At 35.9% G+C, this 20,534-nt stretch overlaps 2 pseudogenes; both read left to right on the top strand.

The window, feature by feature from the left end:
- The window catches only part of LOC101359093 (olfactory receptor 6C6-like), a 9,028-nt pseudogene extending 8,381 nt beyond the window's left edge, over window positions 1-647 (top strand).
- A 15,406-nt stretch (window positions 648-16,053) lies between these two features.
- LOC101358825 (olfactory receptor 6C3-like) lies at window positions 16,054-16,990 on the top strand (annotated as a pseudogene).
- The last annotated feature ends 3,544 nt before the right edge of the window (window positions 16,991-20,534 follow it).

Below are 20,534 nucleotides of genomic sequence, written 5' to 3'. Positions count from 1 at the left end.
TACAATAAAATATTTAAAAAAAAAAAAAAAAAAAGAGATGTAGAGTTTTACCTTCTGGCTGCCATGTCTTATGACCATTAAGTAGCCATCTGCAAACTTCTGAATTATTCAGTCACTATGAACAGCAAAGTGTGCTACCAACTTGTATTCAGTTCATGGGCAACTGGCTTTCTGAATATCTTTACACCATTGGTCTTGGGACTAAAACTGGAATTCTGTGCTTCCAAAGTAATTGATCATTTCATATGTGACACTTCTCCACTCTTGCAGCTTCTTGCATAGACACTCACTTCCTAGAATTGATTTCATTTGTTTCAGCAAGTATAACACTTGTGGTCACATTGCTGATAGTGATTTTTTCCTATACATATATAATCAAGACCATTCTAAAAATTCCCTCTGCTCAGAAAGGAACAAAGGCTTTTTCCACTTGTTCTTCCCTCATGATTGTAGTCTCCCTTACTTATGGTAGCTGTATCTTCATTTACATGAATCTGTCAGCAAAAGAAAGGGTGACTTTACCTAAAGGTGCAGCTTTTATCTATACATCAGTTGCCCCTTTATTAAAACCTTTTATTTACCCTCTAAGGAACCAGCAAGTGAAACAAGCTTTCAAGGATATACTGAAAAAGATTTTCATTTTTTGAAAAAAATGAAGAAATAGTTTTAAAATCTTGATGTAAACGTTGAATAAAAGTTCTGCTCCTATGTTCATGTTTCCTTAACATTCTTATAACATTTTAAACAAATTTCGCAGGATGATTCACACTTTCCTACTTCTCTTTATGATTATTACTTCTTGCAGTGTTAGAGAATTCTCCCTTAAGTTTTCAAGACAAATTTAAATATTTCTTACTTCCCAAGACATGGAACTCACCTTCCCTAAAAAGAAAAAGAAAAAGAAAAAAAAAAAAAAACAATTTAAATTATGTATTTATGTATCCCGTACAAATTTGCCTGGATAGGTGTAATTAGTTAATATCCATTTATTATAGGTATGCTCATCCATTTCTGTGTTAGTCATAATTTTTGTTATCATTAGGATGATACAGCTTACTGTTGGGGAGAGAAATAAATAAACAAAAATTATCAAGGAGTACAATTTCTCTTATGATAGAGTTATATACAGAATTGTGTTTTCATAGTAATAAATGTTTAATTATTTTAGTGACTCAGGAATGCAGTTCAAAAAGAGGTAATTCTTGCAACAGCTTCAATATATAGGCAAAAAGAGTAATATGATGTTAAAGACACGTGTATAACAACATATACACTGTTCAGGGCACTAGGAAGTAGTTCAAATATCACAGGCTAGTATCACTATACTGATATTTAGGAGCATAGTCTGAGCCATCGAGCCAAGGTATAACTCCTGATGTACATATAAGCATGGTGAAGTTTCTCAAACTCTTTGTTGCTAAATTTCTCCATTTATGAAATAGATATAATAATAGTTCTTACTTGATAAAGTTATTTTGAGAATGAATTGAGGCAGTATACATAAAGCAATTCTAGGTCAGCACCTGGCCCTCAGTGAGCTCTCAATAAGTGTCACCTGCCCTTTGTGAGGAAAAGTTACCTCAGCTGGGATAGACTGTAACAAGAACAAGAGGTAGGCTTCAAATTTTAGAAAGCTTTTATGCACTGAAATATACTGGAACTTAATCTGGTAGGTGTACAGACTCGAAAATTTAGTGTGAACAGAATAGGGAGATAAAAACTCTTTGTGTCTTACACCTAAAATAACTTAAAATCACATGGACTGTTCTAGAGAAATGAACAGTGGGTGATTCTGAGGCAGATATTCGTATGAGGGTTTCCTTTTTTAATCTAAGCATCTATGTGATGAGATATTTATCTTATAGAGATTGCTCTGTCAAATGAGCTGAGAATGGATTTTTACACGTTTGGAGTTAGGAACACAAGTTAAAGTGCCAATGCTTTAAGCTAAATGAGATATTTTAAGAGTTAAGAATACAATAGTGGCAGTGGATCAAAAGCTCCAGGATCGAACTCCAGAGAAGTTTAGTAAAATGAACTGAGGGAAATTATTGAACGTTTACATATCTGGGATGAGTGAAAGAAGGTTATAAGGGTATAACAAATGATTCTTCTTGGGCTCTCCCAGCTTTCCACTTCTGCACACAAGAACCCATATATTTAATGTCATTTAAAAAGGGAAGTTTCAATCCCATCGGGAGCAAGGGAGAATGAAGAAAACCAAAGACACAGGGGAAAGATTAGTCCAAAAGACTAATGGACCACAACTACCATGGCCTCCATCAGACTGAGTCCTGTACAGGTAGATGGTGCCCAGCTACCACCACTGACTACTCTGATTGGGATCACAACAGAGGGTCCCTGACAGAGCATGAGAAAAAGGTAGAACAAAATTTAACTCACAAAAAAAGACCAGACTTACTGGTCTGACAGAGATTGGAGAAACCACGAGTGTATGGCCCCTGGACACCCTTGTAGCTCATTAATGAATCACCCCTGAGGTTCACCCTTCAGCCAAAGATTAGACAGGCCCATGAAACAAAACAAGACTAAAGAGGTACATTAACCCAAGGGCAAGGATTAGAAGGTAGGAGAGGACAAAAAGTTGGTAATGGGGTACCCAACGTCTAGAAGAGAGAGTGTTAATATGTCGTAGAGTTGGTAACCAATGTCACAAAACAATATGTGGACTAATTGTTTAGTGAGAAGCTAGATTGTTCTGTAAAATTTCATCTAAAGTACAATAATAAAATAAATAAATAATAAATAAAAAGAGAAGTTTTATTAATATACTTTCAGATTTAAAACAGTCACCTACAAAACATGGGGTTCCATATGGGATATAATTTGCCATATAAGTGAAGAATTCATTGGGTGAATGTTGGTGTAACTATTATACATGTGGCCCTGAATAGAAATCATTTAATTTCAGATTTGTGTTCAAATTAGTTTTACAAACTTTCAAAGCAAGAATTGTGAGTAATCTACTTTTCCTTGGTAGATAGTGTGAGAACACATGATTATATTCATGATCCTGAGAACCTCCATCCACATAGAGTTTCTTTCCTTAATAAGCTCTTTAAAAAGATACGAGACTCTTATCAGATATATGATTTACTTGTAGAATTTTTATTTTCTTAATAGTGTCCTCTGATGCACAAAAACCTTTCCAATAAATGAAGAAAAGGAAATCCTTGCTTTTGACATCTAAACAAGTAATTCGTATGACAACATTTTTTCAAAAAATAAGTGGACAGAGATATATTAAATATTATTGAAAGTAAGATACTATTGATCTGAATTCATTTGTTTTAAGTTAAGATGCTAACTCTAACCTTCACAGAAATTTCTAAGAAAATAATTTAAAATATATATTGTAAAAGGTACAACAGGAAATTGAAAACATACACTAGAAAATATTGATTTAACACAAAAGTATCCAGGGATCAATGAATAGACTGACTAAAAAAGACAGAAGACACATAGCAAACAAATTGCAAGAGGTAAGACAGAACTCTTATCTGTAACTAAATTAAATTTAAATAGTGAAACAACCCAAGTGAAAGGCAGATGTTGGAAAAACGCATTAAATAGAAAATATGATCCAAATATATATCAGTCTACAATAGACACACTTAAGATTTAAAGACACAAATAGTTTGAAAATAAAAGATGGTAAAATGTATGCCATGTGTTATGAAATGAAAGGGAACTTGAAAGTAATATGTTAAAGTCCTAACCCTTATACCTGTCATTGTGGCCTTCTCTGGGGAAATAAGGTTACTCTTTGAAGATATTATCGATTAAGTCATATCAGAGTACAATAGGTCCTAATCCTAGTATCTTCTGAGAGGTATATTATAAAAGGAGAGAACAGGTGGGAAGAGAGCCACACATGCAAGAGAGATGCTATGTGAAGATAAGCAGCCAAGAAATGCCAGGGGCTACTAGAAGCTGGTAGACGGGAGAATCTTCCCCTAGAACCAAAAGAGAAAATGCATAACCCTAATCTTAGAGCAGAACTGTGAGACAATAAATAAATTTGTGATGGCAGCCCTAGGAAACTAAGACAGCATGCAAGCAGTACTAAAAGAGTACCAAATTAGCTATACTAATATCTGACTGTGATGGTTGAGATAATGTGTCAACTTGGCTGGGCCACGATTCTCAGATCACCCCTTGGTGGGATCTGCTGTGAGTAGCCAATCAGTTGAAAGGGAGTTTCCTTGGGTATGTGATCTGCATCCAAATATAAGCAGATATTCTGGCTTTTGCCCTCTCTGGATCCTGCAGCTGTCTCCTGTTCATGTGACCTCCAGTTCTTGGGACTTGAGCTAGCAGCTTATCTGCTGATCTTGGAATTCGTCGATCTTCACAACCTGTGAACAAGAGCCCTGTTCTCCGACCTGCTGATCTTGTGTTCACCAACCCCTGCAGCAACGGGAATCAGGAGAAGCCTCTATCCTGATCCACGGACTTGGGATGTTCCAGCCTCTACAATCATGTGAGCTGTTTCCTTAATATAAATCTATCTCTGTATATGTTTATAAGCTTTACTGGTTTTGTTTCCATAGAGAGCCCAGCCTAAGACACCAACTATTACACTTAAAGTAAAAACATGTTACCAGACACCAAGAACATTCTAAAATTATAAAAGTGTTAATCTATTGGGAAGAACAAGCTATTAGAAACATATACACATCTAAGAACAATTCAACAGTAATTGTTGGAGACCAATACCTCACTTTCAATAATGGATATCAAAACTGAGCAGTATACATCAGGCACTCTCTAGATTAACCATATGTCAACTATAAAACTTACTTAAATAAATAAAAAGTGTTTGAAATAATAAACATATATTCTTTGATCTCAATAAAATTAAATTAGAAATCAACAACAGAAGAAAATATAAGAAACTCACATATATTTGGGAATTAAGCAGCACATTCCTAAATAAACAATGAGACAAAGAATAACACAAGAGATGGCGGCTTACTCAGAAACACCATGCAGTCCACCTACAGCAAAGATCTGAGAAACCAAGTGAGACAGATACAGATGACAATCCTAGAACTTTCAGTATCAAATGGAAGGGTAAAGAATTAGATCCAACACAGATTGGAAGAAGAAACTAAACAAAAATAGAGAACAAGGAGAGATATACAGTGGAGTTGCCCTGCCAGCCTGAGACATCCCCCTGCCTGCCGCCTCAACCAATAGAGATCACTCTGCACACCCAGTTGCCTACCACATCTCCTCACACCTTGTGAACAGCAGTGAGCATACCTACCCCACTGGTCACCCACCACACAACCCTACCCACTGTCCCATGCACTTGATGTGCATCATCATACACTCCTGTGCCTCTGTACCAACAGAAGGCGGACTGCCCAGCCCTCTCTCAGCTGCCTCCCGTGTCTAGTGAATAGCAACACATGCTCGCCCTTCCCGCCTCTGCTCTGCCCACTTGAAGACAGGTGGTGAGCCCTCCCATGCTGCAAGATGAGCAATCAGTGGAGCATACCCACGCCATCTCCCCTAAGATAAAAAAAATCAGGACAAAACAAACAAACATACAATCAATAAATAAATACATAAATAAATAAAATAATACCTTAATGGAAACCCTGGTGGTGTAGTGATTAATCACCCTGAATGTAAATGGATTAAATGAACCAGTCAAGGGACAGAGAGAGAGAATAGCAGAAAGCATTAAAAAAAAGAACCATTAATATGTTGCCTACAGAAGATACATCTTAGACTTAAAGACATAAACAAGTTAAAAATCAAAGGATGGGAAAAAATATATCAAGCAAAGAGAGCAGGAGTAACAATAATAATTTTGGTTAAAAAAAGCTTTAAGCCAAAATTCATTATAAGGAGCAGAGAAGGGCATTATATAATGATTAATGGGTCAAACCACTAAGAAGACATAGTAATAAATATTTACACACCCAATGAAAGATCTCCAAAATGCATAAAATAAGCTAACAGAACTGAAAAGAGAAATAGACAGTTTTCAATAATCGTAGGAGACTTTACCATAAGATTTTTGATGATGGACAGAACAACTAGAAAGAAACTCCATAAAGATACAGAAGATCTAAATCAAAAAACTCAAGGAAACAATTAGTTCACAGGACTGATGGCCCACACGAACCACAGCCTCCTCTAGCCTGAGGCCAGAAGAACTAGACGATGCTTGACCACTACTACTGACCGCTCTGACCAGGGACACAATAAAAAGTCCTGCTTTGAATGGGAGAAAAATGTAGAACAAAACTCAAATTCATAAAAAAGACCAGACTTGGTGGACTGAAAGAGACTAAAGGAACCCCCGATATTATAGCCGTAAAACAACTTTTTAAAAATCATACTTTAGATGAAAGTTTACAGAGCAAACAAGTTTCTCATTAAACTATTAAAACACATATTGTTTTGTGACATTGGTTGCCAACCACATGTCAACATTCTCCCTTTCTCGACCTTGGGTTCTGGATTATCAGCTGTTCTGTTCTCTCCTACCTTTCATCCTTGCCCCTGGGTGGTGTGCCCCTTTGTTTTGTTGACCTGTCTAATCGTTGGCTGAAGGGTGAACCTCAGGAGTGACTTCATTACTGAGCTACAAGGGTGTCAGAGGGCCATACTCTGGAGTTTCACCAAGCTCTGCCAGTTCAAGTCCTGGGCGGGACTGCATGGGGTTGCCAAGCTAGGGGTCAGGGGCCATTGTTTATGTTCCCAGACTGGCCTCCAGCCCTCCTGGCTTGCCCCTGCAGTGTCTTGCTGCCTGTAGCCTGTAGCCAGGAGCCTCTGTGAGCCATAGTGAGCTGGGCACCTGCACCCATCGCTGGGAGGTGAGTTCTGGGAGCTCAGGGCACTTCCCACGCACGGGCTGGAACTTGAACGAGATCTGTGGAGGGGGGCGACATCATGAGTTATCACACTAGGTAACACCAACCCTAGTGACGCCACAACAACCACTTGCCTCACACCTCCGCATTTGTTCTTGCCAGACATACATCGTTAACGTGCAAATTAGTCAGGATGGTAGATTTTTTACTAATTATATAAATGCTAAACATAGGATAATGAGATAGTGAGGAGTAGGTGTCTAAACCAACCAAGGCCTATTGCCTCCTCCTTAAGTGGCTTTTTAATAGAAACAGATTTCTCTACAAATAAGTACAATGGAGTAAGATAACAGTACAAATTTTGGGGAGAGCAGAGAAGAGAAAGCATCGAATCCTGGTTTTACAGATAGGGAAGATTTCAAAGATTTTGTGATATTTAGACTAAACATTAAAGGAATATATAAATGTGTGTGTGTGTGTGTGTGTGTGTCTGAAAATGCCTCACAATTTGAAGAATTAGAAAAGATTCGATGATATTTGAGCAATGGTTGTGCAGAGTCTTGGTTCTGGAAAAGATGTCATGCACTTGGCTACTTCCCAAAGAACAATGAAAAAGAGAAATAACTGATTCCTCAGCACTTGTCCAATACAATTTTGTGCAATATAGAAATGGTCTTGAATCTGTGCTGTCCCATACAACAGCCATTAGCCACATGCAGCTATTGAGCATTTAAAATGTGGCTAGTGTGACTGAGGAGCTAAACTTCTATTTGATTTCATTTTAATTAATTCATATTTGAATTTAAATAACCACATACGTAACTTTTTCCTGAGCGAGGATGATACCTGGTTAGTAATTAAAGTACAATTACTGCTATAAAGATGGAGCACAGGGCATTATGCAAAACACATAAGAGTTTGAGAGAATCAGAGAAGACTTCTCTAACAGAGTACAATTAAAGTAGATATGAATTGAAGTGCCAGAGAAACCACGTCTAGCAGGCAGAAGAACATGTATGAATATCCTGAAGGAGAAGAGAAATGTGTCGGATAATTAAAACAAACAAGAATAAACAAACAAACAACAACCAAAAAAACCAGTTTTCCTGGAATGGAAAAGGTGAAGGGAGATGGTATAGAGTGAGTCTGAAAGTGAACCTGAAAGGGTAAGCATGGGTTAAATATTATAGGGCCTTAAAGGTATTAAATTTAGATGTTTAAATACTTTATACTGACGGCATTAGGAACTCAATTTTTTTGTTTTTACCTAAAAAGTATGATTATATTTATATCACCATTCTGGTTGCACTATGAGTTAAAAAGTTAAAAGATAAGTAGATGTGTTTTTTAAGGATGATATACTTTTGTCTCCACATGGAGATGAAGATAATGCCTGGGATATTACATAGTTTTTTAGACCAAGGTTGTTTCAATAGATTAATCTCTATCTCCAGCTGAAACATTGCATGTGGACCTTATAGGTGAGAATCTGGGGTAGAAATATTACAAACAGAGGATAACCTGACATTGGTGCTCATATTGTCTCTAGCCTAGGGGTGTTAGGGCAGGTGGTTTCCTGTTGAGAAAATAGAAAAATTAGATCCATAGCTCACATAAACAAGAATAAAATAAATATGGATTCTGGATGGATTAAAGATGTCAATTTAAAAAGCAAAACCATAGAAGTGTCACATATAGAGGAATATTTATATAGGTTGGTAGACATTCAAAATACGACTGGGGAAGAGCTGCCTCCTCAAAGTACAGTTGACATTAATGATGTGAATGGAGTCAAGCTTCTGGGACTTTCATTTGCTGATGTGGCACAATTCAAAATAAGAAGAAACGGCTCCGAACATCCTTTCATAATCAGCAGGTGGAATGAACAAAGTATGAATTTAGGAAAATTGGAAATCATCGACAATGAAATGGAATGCATTAACATCTGCATCCTAGGCATTAGTGAGCTGAAACGGACTGGTATCGGTCATTTTGAATTGGACAATTCATATAATCTATTATGCTGGGAATGACAACTTGAAGGGGAATGGTATTGCATTCATTGTCAAAAAGAACATTTCAAGATCTAACCTGAAGTACAATACTGTCAGTGATAGAATAATAATCGTACACCTACAAGGAAGATGAGTTCATAAGACTACTATTCAAATTTACGCACCAACCACTAAGGCCAAAGAATAAGAAATTTAAGATTTTCACCAACTTCTGAGGTCTGAAATTGATCGAACATGCAATCTGGATGCATTAATAATTACTGGTGATTGGAATGCAAAAGTTGGAAACAAAGAAGAAGGATCAGTAGTTGGAAAATATGGCCTTGGTGATGAAATGATGCCAGAGATCACATGGTAGAATTTTGCAAGACTAACGAATTCTCCATTGCAAATACCTTTTACAACAACATAAATGGCGACTATAGACGTGGACTTCACCAGATGGAATACACAGGAATCAAATCGACTACATCTGTGGAAAGAGACAATGGAAAAGCTCAATATCATCATCCAGAACAAGGCCCGGGGCCAACTGTGGAAGAGACCATCAGTTGCTCATATGCAAGGTCAAGTTGAAACTGAAGAAAATTAGAGTAAGTCCATGAGAGCCAAAGTGTGACCTTGAGTATATCTCACCTGAATTTTAGAGACCATCTCAAGAATAGATTTGATGCATTGAACACTAATGACTGAAGACCAGACAAGTTGTGCAATGACATCAAGAACATCATATATGAAGAAAGCAAGAGGTCATTTAAAAGACAGAAAAGAAAGAAAAGACCAAAATGGATGTTAGAAGTGACTCTGAAACTTGCTCTTGAACATCAAGTAGCTAAAGCAGAAGGAAGAAAAGACGAAGAGAAAGAGCTGAACAGAAAATTTCAAACGGCGGCTCAAGAAGAAAAAGTATTATAATGACATGTGCAAAGACCTGGAGATAGAAAACCCAAAGGGAAGAACACCTTGGCATTTCTCAGGCTGAAAGAACTGAAGAAAAAATTCAAGCCTTGAGTTGCAATATTGAAGGATTTTACTGGGAAAATATTAAACAATGCGGGACACATCAAAAGGTGATGGAGGAATACACAGAGTCACTATACCAAAAAGAATTGGTTGATGTTCAACTCATTTCAGGAGGTAGCATATGATCAGGGTGGTACTAAAGGAAGAAGTCCAAGTTGCACTGAAGGCACTGGTGAAAAACAAGGCTACGGGAATTGACGAAATACTAATTAAGATGTTTCCATGAATGGATGCAGGGCTGGAAGTGCCCATTTGCATATGCCAAGAAATTTGGAAGGCAGCTACCTGGTCAACCAACTGGAAGAGATCCATAACTATGCCTATTCCCATGAAAGGTGATCCAAGCGAATGCTGAAATAATAGAACAATCCATTAATATCACATGAAAGTAAAATTTTGCTGAAGATCATTCAAAAGCGGCTTCAGCAGTATATCAACAGGGAACTGTCAGAAATAAAAGCCAGATTCAGAAGAGGACATGGAACAAAGGATGTGATTGCTGATGTCAGACGGATCCTGGCCCAAAGCAGGGAATACCTGGAAGACATTTAACTGTGTTTTATTGACTATGCAAAAGCACTGGACTGTGTGGATCATAAAAAAATTAAGGGTAACATTTCGAAGAATGGGAATTCCAGAAAGTTTAATTGTGCTCATGAGGAACCTGTACATAGATCAAGAGACATTCATTCGAACAGAACAAGGAAATAATTCGTGGTTTAAAGTCAGGAAAGGTGTGCGTCAAGGTTGTATCCTTTCAACATACCTATTCAATCTGTATGCTGAGCGAATAATCTGAGAAGCTATACTATGTGAAGAAGAATGAGGTATCAGTATTGGAGGAAGATTCATTAACAATCGGTGTTATGCAGATGACACAACCTTGCTTGCTGAAAGGGAAGAGGACTTGAAGCACTTACCGATTAAGATCAAAGACTATAGCCTTCAAGACTCCATGAGAAAACTACTGAAACTAATAGAAAGATTCAACAGAGAGAAGAACACAAGACAAACATACAGAAATCAATTGGATTCCTATACATCAATAAAGAGAACAATGAAAAGGAAATCAGAAAAACAATTCCATTTATAATAACCCCTAAAAAAATAAAATAAATCTAACCAGGGATGTAAAAGACCTATACAAAGAAAACTAAACACTACTGCAAGAAATCCGAAGGGATCTAAATAAGTGGAAAAACATACTATGCTCATGGACAGGTAGACTCAGCATTGTGAAAATGACAATTCTACCCAAAGCAATTTACAAACACAATGCAATCTCGATCCAAATACCAACAAGATTCTTCAGAGATGGAAAAACTAATCATTAACTTTATATGGAAAGAGAAGAAGCCCCAGAGAAGTAAAGCACTGTTGAAGAAGAAGATTAAAGAAGGAGGACTCACACTACCTGATCTCAGAACCTACTATATAGTTACAGTAGTCAAAACAGCCTGGTACTGGTACAATGACAGATACATTGACCAATGGAACAGAATTGAGAACCCAGCTGTAAATCCATCCACCTACAGTCACCTAATCTTCCACAATGGCCCGAAGTCCATCAAATGGTGAAAAGACAGTCTTTTTAACAAATGGTGCTGGCAAAACTGAAAGTCAATTGCAAAAAAAATGAATCAGTACCCATATCTCACACCATATACAAAAACTAATTCAAAATGGATCAAAGACCTAAATATAAAGCCAAAAACTATAAAGTTCATAGAAGAAAAAACAGGATCAACACTAGAGGCCCTAATACACCGCATTAACAGGATACAAATTATAACTAACAACACACAAATTCCAGAAGATAAGCTAGATAACTGGGATCTTCTAAAAATTAAACACTTATGCTCATCAAAAGACTTCACAAAAGAGTAAAAAGAGAACCGACAGACTGAGAAAACATTTTTAGACATTACAAGTCAGAAAAAGGTCTAATCTCTAAAATCTACAAGAAAATTCAACACCTTTAAAACAAAAAGACAAATAATCCAACTAAAAAATGGGCAAAGGAAATGAACAAACAGTTCACGAAAGAGAACATTCAAATGGCCAACAGATACATGAGGAACTGATCGCTATCACTGGCCAATAGAGAAATGCAAATCAAAACCACAAAGAGATATCATCTCACTCCGCATTACTAGCATGAATGAAAAAAACTGGAAATAAAAAATATTGGAGAGACTGTGGGGAGATCGGAACTCTTATGCACTGCTGGTGGGAATGCAAAATGATACAACAATTTTGGAAAACATTATGGCGCTTCCTTAGAAAGCTAGAAATAGAAATACCATATGATCCAGCAATCCCACTCATAGGTATATATTCTAGAAATATAAGAGCTGTCACACGAATGGATATATGTACACTCATGTTCATTGCAGCATTGTTCACAATAGCAAAAAGATGGAAACAACCTAGATGCCCATCAACAGACGAATGGATAAACAAACTATGGTCCATACACACAATGGTGTATTATGCAATGATAAATAACAATGATGAATCTGTGAAGCATCTCATAACATGGATGAAACTGGAAGACATTATGCTAAGTGAAATAAGTCAATCACAAAAGGACAAATATTGTATGAGACTCCTAGAGTAAAAACTCATGAAAAGGTTTACACACAAAAAGAAAAATCTTTGATGGTTACGAGGGATGGGAGGTGTGTGGGGGGGAATGCTAAATAGACAATAGATAAGTGTAACTTTAGTGAAGGGTAAGACAGTACACAATACAGGGGAAGCCAGCACAACTTGTGCAAGGCAAGGTCATGGAATCTCCATAGACACATCTAAACTCCCTGAGGGACTGAAATGCTACGGGGAGGGCTGTGGGGACCATGGTCTCGGGGAACATCTAGCTCAATTGGCATAACATAGTTTATAAAGAAAATGTTCTACCTTCTACCTTGGTGTGTAGTGTCTGGGGTCTTAAAAGCCTGTGAGCAGCCATCTCAGATACTCCACTGGTCTCACCACTTTGGGAGCAAGGGAGAATGAAGAGAACCAAAGACACAAGGGAAAGATTAGTCCAAAGGACTAATGGACCACAACTACCACGGCCTCCACCAGACTGAGTCAGTACAAGTAGATGGTGCCCGGCTACCACCACTAACTGCTCTGACAGAGATCAAAACAGAGGGTCCAGGACAGAGCTGGAGAAAAATGTAGAACAAAGTTCTAACTCACAAAAAAAGACAGACTTACTGACCTGACAGAGACTGGAGAAATCCTGAGAGTGTGGCCCCAGACACCCTTTCAGCTCAGTAATGAAGTCACTTCCGAGGTTCAACCTTCAGCCAAAGATTAGACAGCCCCATAAAACAAAACGATACTAGTGGGGTACAACAGCCCAGGGACAAGGACTAGAAGGCAGGAGGGGACAGGAAAGCTGGTAATGGGGAACCCAAGCTCAAGAAGGAAGAGTGCTGACATGTTGTGTGGTTGTTAACCAATGTCATAAAACAGTATACATACTAACTGTTATGAGAAACTATTCTGTAAACTTTCATCTAAAGTACAATAAAAAAAAATAATAAAAAAAGGACTACAGCCTTCAGTATGAATTACACCTCAACATAAAGAAAACAAAAATCCTCACAACTGGACCAAATCCTCACAACTGGACCAATAAGCAACATTATGATAAAAGGAGAAAAGATTGAAGTTGTCAAGGATTTCATTTTACTTGGATCCACAATCAACACCCGTGCAAGCAGCAGTCAAGAAATCAAAAGACCCATTACATTGGGCAAATCTGCTGCAAAAGACCTCTTTAAAGTATTGAAAAGCAAAGATACCACCTTGAAGACTAAGGTGCGCCTGACCGAAGCCATGGTGTTTTCAATCGTCTCATATGCATGTGAAAGCTGGACCATGAATAAGGGTGACTGAAGAAGAATTGATGACTAAGAATTCTGGTGTTGGTGAAGAATATTGAATACACCATAGACTGCTAAAAGAATGAGCTAATCTGTCTTGGAAGAAGTACAACCAGCATGCTCCTTAGAAGCAAAGATTGAGAGACTTAGTCTCACATACTTTGGACGTGTTATCAGGAGGGATTAGTCCTTGGAAAAGGATATCATGCTTGGTAAAGTACAGAGTCAGTGAAAAGAGGAACACCCTCAACAAGATGGATTGACACAGTGGCTGCAACAATGGGCTCAAGCATAACAACAATTGTGAGGATGGCACACTTCTGGGCAGTGTTTCGTTCTGTGGTACATAGCGTCTCTATAAGTCAGAATTGACTCGATGGCACCTAACAACACTAACAACATTTATATAATTTTGAGGTAAGTGGGGAAGTCCTTGCTAAAGAGAATATATCACTAAGAATTTATGATAGTTGTACAATACTTTTTGTATAGAATAACATCATAGAAAAGTTAAAAAGTAAGCATATATAACAAATAAGACACACCCAGTGTTTATATCCAGAATATATAAATGTATCCTACCAATAAATAGAAAGACAATAAACCTAATGAAATGTGAACAAAAGTTGTAAATATGCAATTCAGGAACAAGAAATAAAAATACTGAAAATATAGTCAATCTCTGTATGAATCAGAGAATATGAAATTTTAAAAATAGGTAAGATTTACATATTAAGCAATTACTATAGCTCAACTAATGAGCCTTGTGGCACAACAGTTAAGCGCTTAGCTGCTATCCGAAAGGTTGGTGTTTAGAACCCCCCAGCAGCTCCACAGGAGAAAGACATAGCAATCTGCTCCAGTAAAGATTACAGCTTGGAACAGCCTATGGGATGGTTCTATTTCATCGCATGAGGTTGCTTGCTGAGTTAGAATCAACTTGAAGCAACTAACAGCAACATATTCAAATTAGTAGGCTAAACTCTTTCACTTCATTGTAATTTTTACAATAGCCTATGAGTTAGGACTATTAGTCTTTTATGGCTGAAGTGACATCAATGTTCAGAAAATTTCATTAGAATTTGTAAGTTTGCAAAGAAATTGGATCTGTTTAACCTAAAAACCCAGGCAATGTGATCTCTAAGCTATAGTGTCTCTGCCATTAAATAAATTATAATATTATTTTGTCTCTCTGCTTTTAAAAATTTTAAATGACTGATAATATCCAGTTTTGACTCAAATGTGAAGAAAAGGACTCATTCTTATCTGTAGGATAAAATTTTTTAAGTAACTATTAAAATTTAAAACTCACAGATATATAATTTTACACATATGCAAATGTATGCATAAGGACGCACTATAACATCCCAACTAATAATGTGAAATTTGTCACAATCTAGTTTCCTAAATCTTAATCAGCAATGTAATTATTAAATTACATGCAAGTCACCTCTGGTATTCTATGTGATTGTTACAAAAAAACTTGATAAGGAATGATATCCATTACATATTATATACTGAAAAAAAAGTAATTATAGAATATTTTGCATAGCATAATGGCATTAGTGTATAATAGCAACAACAACAAATCTCCGAGTATGTGAATGTGAGCGCTGCTATGTTACTTCAGATATAGAAAAAACACGTTGTTTACAATCAGGTCATTCTAATTACCTATTTATGTGATTGGAAAACACTTTTATTTTTGTTAATTGTATTTAAAATTATTAAGAATAAAAATAATTTTAGATACTATTAAGTTCAGGGATAGTGATTGGGTTCCAGTATCCCCCAAAGCCCTAGGAGACAATAAAATTTTTGAATGGCATCAGAATAAACGCTCAAAATTAGATATTTCCTTCCTGAAATCGTACAATCTTAGAAACTGGAAAACAAATTGTCACTATATAAACTATAGACATAATTCATTAATATTGGTGTGGAAATTTTTGATTCAAGGATATACTGAAAATATAGCAAATTTGACTATATGTAGAGGTTATAGGCACTGACACTGATTTGGCTTTTAACAGAGATCTGTGAATACATTTTCTTTTCAATAGTTGATGTAAGACAATTTTCCACTTCATTAAGAGTGAAAAGATATTGGAAAAGAGATGAAAGGGAAAAAAGGTCCATTGTTTCGTGTCATTGCGGTTATTAACACTAATATTTAAATCTTTAGTTCCTTTAATATTCGCTCATTCTTTATGTTTTGTTTTTCACCAATAGATTTTGCCTAAAGAGGAAAAACAAGTCAGTATGAGAAACCACACAATGATTAGAGAGTTTGTACCCTTGGACATATCAGACAACTCAAAGCTTCCAGTTGTGATCTTTATCTTTTTATTTATAACTTATGTATTAAGTGTCACAGGCAATCTGACCATCATCATCCTCACCTTGAGAGACTCTCATGTAAAGACGCTTATGTGCTATTTCCTCCAGAATTTCTCCTTCTTAGAAATTACATTCACTACTGTGTCTATCCCCAGATTTCTGGGGGCAGTCATTTTACTGAAGTCAAGAACATTTCTTACAACAATAGTTTAGCTCAATTATTTTTCTTCATCTTCTCGGGTGTGTCTGAATTTTTTCTTCTGTCATGTCTCATGATCATTATATTGCCATGTGCAAGCCACTTCATTACACCACTATCATTAACAAGAAAATCTGCACCCTGTTTGTTCTTTGTTCGTGGCTGGGAGAATTTCTGACCATTTTCCCACCGCTCATGCTTATCCTCCAGTTAGATTTCTGTGTTTCCAATGTCATTGATCACTTCTCTTGTGACTACTTCTCCATCTTACAACTCTCATGCACAGATACCCGGCTTTTCGAGATGATCGACTTTTACTTTGCTTTTGTTACTTCGCTATTCACATTGGCACTAGTGATTCTATCCTACTTGTGCATCATTATCACCATTCTGAGAATCTCTTCTGCCAGTCAGAGGAAAAAGGCTTTCTCCACTGGTTCTTCTCACATGATTGTCATTTCCATCTCTTATGGCAGCTGCATATTCAAGTATGTCAAGCCTTCAGCAAAAGAAAGAGCATCATTGACCAAAGCAGTAGCTATTGTCAACACTTCGATAGCCCCCATGCTGAACCCCTTCATTTACACCCTGAGGAACCAGCAAGCAAAACAAGCATTCAAAGACTTGATCCATAAAATAGGATTTCCTGCAAATAAATGACAGTATTTATTGGTGTGAATGAATATTATTATGAAGGTTGAAGAATAAATGAAATTCTAGCTGCCGTCTAATCTTCAGTATCCTAAATCCATCTCTCCAGTACCCTTAATGGTGAACCCAAATGCTTCAACTTTCTTTTTAACATGGAAGTGTCTATGTTGTGTCTTCCTTTAAAACTTTCAGTAAGTTCCACATAATCATTGATTTATTATTCTGAATATAAAACCAGTGACTATACTACATAATCCATTTGGCTAATTATTCTGAACTATAAAAATGTTTTACATTGTAATGGCTTAAAAAAGCAAACACTTTTAATTAACTCTTAAATTTTTTCTGCTCTGTGACTAGAATAATAAAATAGTTTTTTCTTAGAAATTATATGAAATTAAACATTTGAAACACGACGTTTTTCACACTATCCCCAGTATCTGTACAATTATTTCTACTCATCTGAAGGAACTGGGTATTATTTTCTTACTTACAAGTTACTCAAAATTCATGAATACTCTGTTCCCTAGTTATATTGAAGAACATGTTATCCCTAGTTTTATATACTCTCCTTGTTATCTGTATTTGTTTTTGAAAATGGATAACAAAGATGAATATTTAGGCAGGCACTACTACCATTATGTAACCTGGGAGTCTAATTGAGGAGTAATAATAATAGCTCTTCTATACAGAATACTTACTCTGTGCATTTGCTCAACTAGGTAAGTTCTATACTATATTTTATTTACTGGTCATAGGTATATGGGACACTAGACATGATTATCTCCCTTTTAAAAATGTGTAAATTAATTCTCAATTTGAGTAACTTGCTTGAGGCTACTGAGCTATGGTAGCCAGTATGATAACCTGAATTAAAAAACAAACAAAACAAAACCCTTGAATTTGTTTATCTTTACACACAGTTGAAACTCTGAAATGACCCGCAATTTTGTATAGCTTTCTAAGAATCTGAACAATTTTATTTTTTTTGTTATTCAAATTATCTAATTTGAGTGTAAGTATGTTATTGAAGGTAGGCAGGGAAGATACCAATTCCAATTATTATTTTGGCATGTAAATTATAACATAACGTTATTCAATCAAAATAAGATACTCTCCTCTTTTTGATATTGCTAGTGGGCAGTAATAGAGCGATCATGAAAACAGTGTAGTGTATTAGCAGTATATGGTAGCAAAAATTTATTTTAGAAGGCAGATTAAAAAAAATAAGATTAATAAATGTGTTTGATACAATGTGGTAGATTCCTAACTTTAAAAAACTGGCATGGAGTATTGAGTAGAAATCTGGATTTGGAGATAAGGCATTTGGTTTCTAATCTCTGTCTGGGGGTTGGGGAGTCAAGGGAAAAAACTTCATACTTAAAAAGTGTTGTTGCTGTTTGTTAGTTTTTATTCCCTGTCTCACAAGCTCCCTTTTTCAATTTCAATACTAATGTATGTTGTGTTTATATTCCTTAGTGTTTTGTATACCTTCCTCTTCTGGCAACTTTGATTCCCTGAATTAATCTCTCTGAGCCAGTGGCAGATCAAAGAGATAAAACATTAAGTAGCAGGTGCAAGTAAAATCTATGTAGAAAACATGCCGTAGAGGTTCAAAAACACCTGACGTTTTTCCTCTTTTATAGTTTTGCTCCTTTCTCACTCTCTACAGTTATATATTCCCCAAGGGTAAAATGAGACTTATCTATAATAGGACATTATAAGATCCTATGTTAAGTGGAAAAGGGAGGGGAAGGTTTCAGGAATGCTGGCTTCCAGGGATGACAACGATGGCATTTGCTGATGTTTTTACTATCCCAGTCATTCTGAGTGTGTGGGAAACTGTATGAACAGCAGAGGTAAGTTGGGTATCTAAAAGGCAATGGAAATCTCCCTATTCTTGCATTGATTCATTTTTTATCAGCTTGACTTTTAATCAAATTGAATAAGATATATTGTGGTTATAATTTAAAACTAAATGTATTTAAAAGTATTTTTTAAAGGTAAGTATTATTTTAGTGTGTCAATTTATTCATTCCCCATTAATTAAAGGCAGACAACTGCTGTCTCTGTGTCTGTGTGTTTCTCATTGTACACAGGCTATGCAGTGCTGTGTTTAAGGGAACAGGGTTTCATTTCAGGTAGTCTGATATTATATATTTAACACTTGCTAGCTATATGAATTTATTTAAGTTGCACAATTTCTCTGAGCCTGTTATTTCATTTGAGAATAAAGCTAAAATTTCCATATCGTTGTTCTGAAGACTGAGATAAATTATAAAAATCTTTAGTCTTCCACTGAAATAGTGCCTTTGATAATTCACAAATATGAATATCCTTTCCAAAGCTGAGAGTTAATTTCAATTAAAATCAAAAGAAAGTTTAACAGTTATTTTTAGGTACTTACTGAGTATGATACAATTTATGAAGCAGTTTTATTTATGTCATTTCAATTAATTCTCAAAAACACCCTTGACATTTCAGCTTCATTTTTAAAAGATTCAGCTTCATTTTTAAAACAAAGTCAGTAACTTCAAAGTCACAAATCCATTATGTGGCTCGTTTGAATTTTTAATCCATGTGTCTGTCTGCAAAGCCCATATACTTTCTGGGATAATAAACTGACCTTATAATATTATGAATTGAAAATTAATATTGTCTTGGTACTATAATTTTATTAATAATTATTTCCTTTTCTTGTATCTGTATTAAATGAACCATTAAATTATATATGGCTCACTAATGAACTGAAAGTATGAGGTTATGAATTGATATTCTCCATAAACTACTACATGTACGAATGTTACTTTTTCTGAAATTATTACCAGTTGTGATTTCATGATGTCTATTTTCCTTTGATTTGTTTCTATAAACACTGGTATGAAATCTGAGAAGTAAACCTGCCCATCTTTATTGAAATGAAGAAGTATAAATTATTCAACTTTTTCCAGGTAAACAGTCCTCTAAAATTACCATGAAAAATAGTTAAAAACATTTTTTTTTTAAATTTCTAATAGAACAATTCTACCAGCTACTCAATGGGGTCTCCTGTGTAGACTTTGTTTCATTCAGGCAGAGGAAAGGTCTCAAATGAACCCTGTGTTATTGTTCAAAGCCAAGGATGATTAAGCTGTGCCAAATGTGTATTTTAGTGTAATTATGAAGCTATGTTGGATGTTGCCCACAACACTATGTTAAAACTCTTTTCCTTTCTCTAATATATTAACTTAAACCCTAAACAAATCCGTAAATTCAATAAAGTAAAAAGAAACAGGGTGACATGGTCAATAAAACAAATTGCTTTGGAGATTTGCTCTGTCCTTGTTTTTCTAACGGCCTTTAATGAGACTTAACTAAAGAAGCGAGAACTGAGTAAACATGGAGGAAGATGAAAAAAGTCGACTTTCAAAGTCATAAATTACCAACTGGCATTCTCACCCAGTGTAACATGAAGCACTAAAAAAAAAAAAAAAAAAAAACTCCAGAAAAGAAGTGGAACCAGTCAAATGTTCCTCTTAGTTTGTCAAAGTTACGTCCTTCGATCTTCAAATCT

Source organism: Trichechus manatus, unplaced genomic scaffold (genome assembly GCF_000243295.1).
Source record: "Trichechus manatus latirostris isolate Lorelei unplaced genomic scaffold, TriManLat1.0 scaffold00027, whole genome shotgun sequence".
NCBI classification, from domain to species: domain Eukaryota; kingdom Metazoa; phylum Chordata; class Mammalia; order Sirenia; family Trichechidae; genus Trichechus; species Trichechus manatus.
The sequence above is the reverse complement of the archived record's forward strand: the minus strand, read 5'-3'. Positions and strand labels throughout refer to the sequence as shown.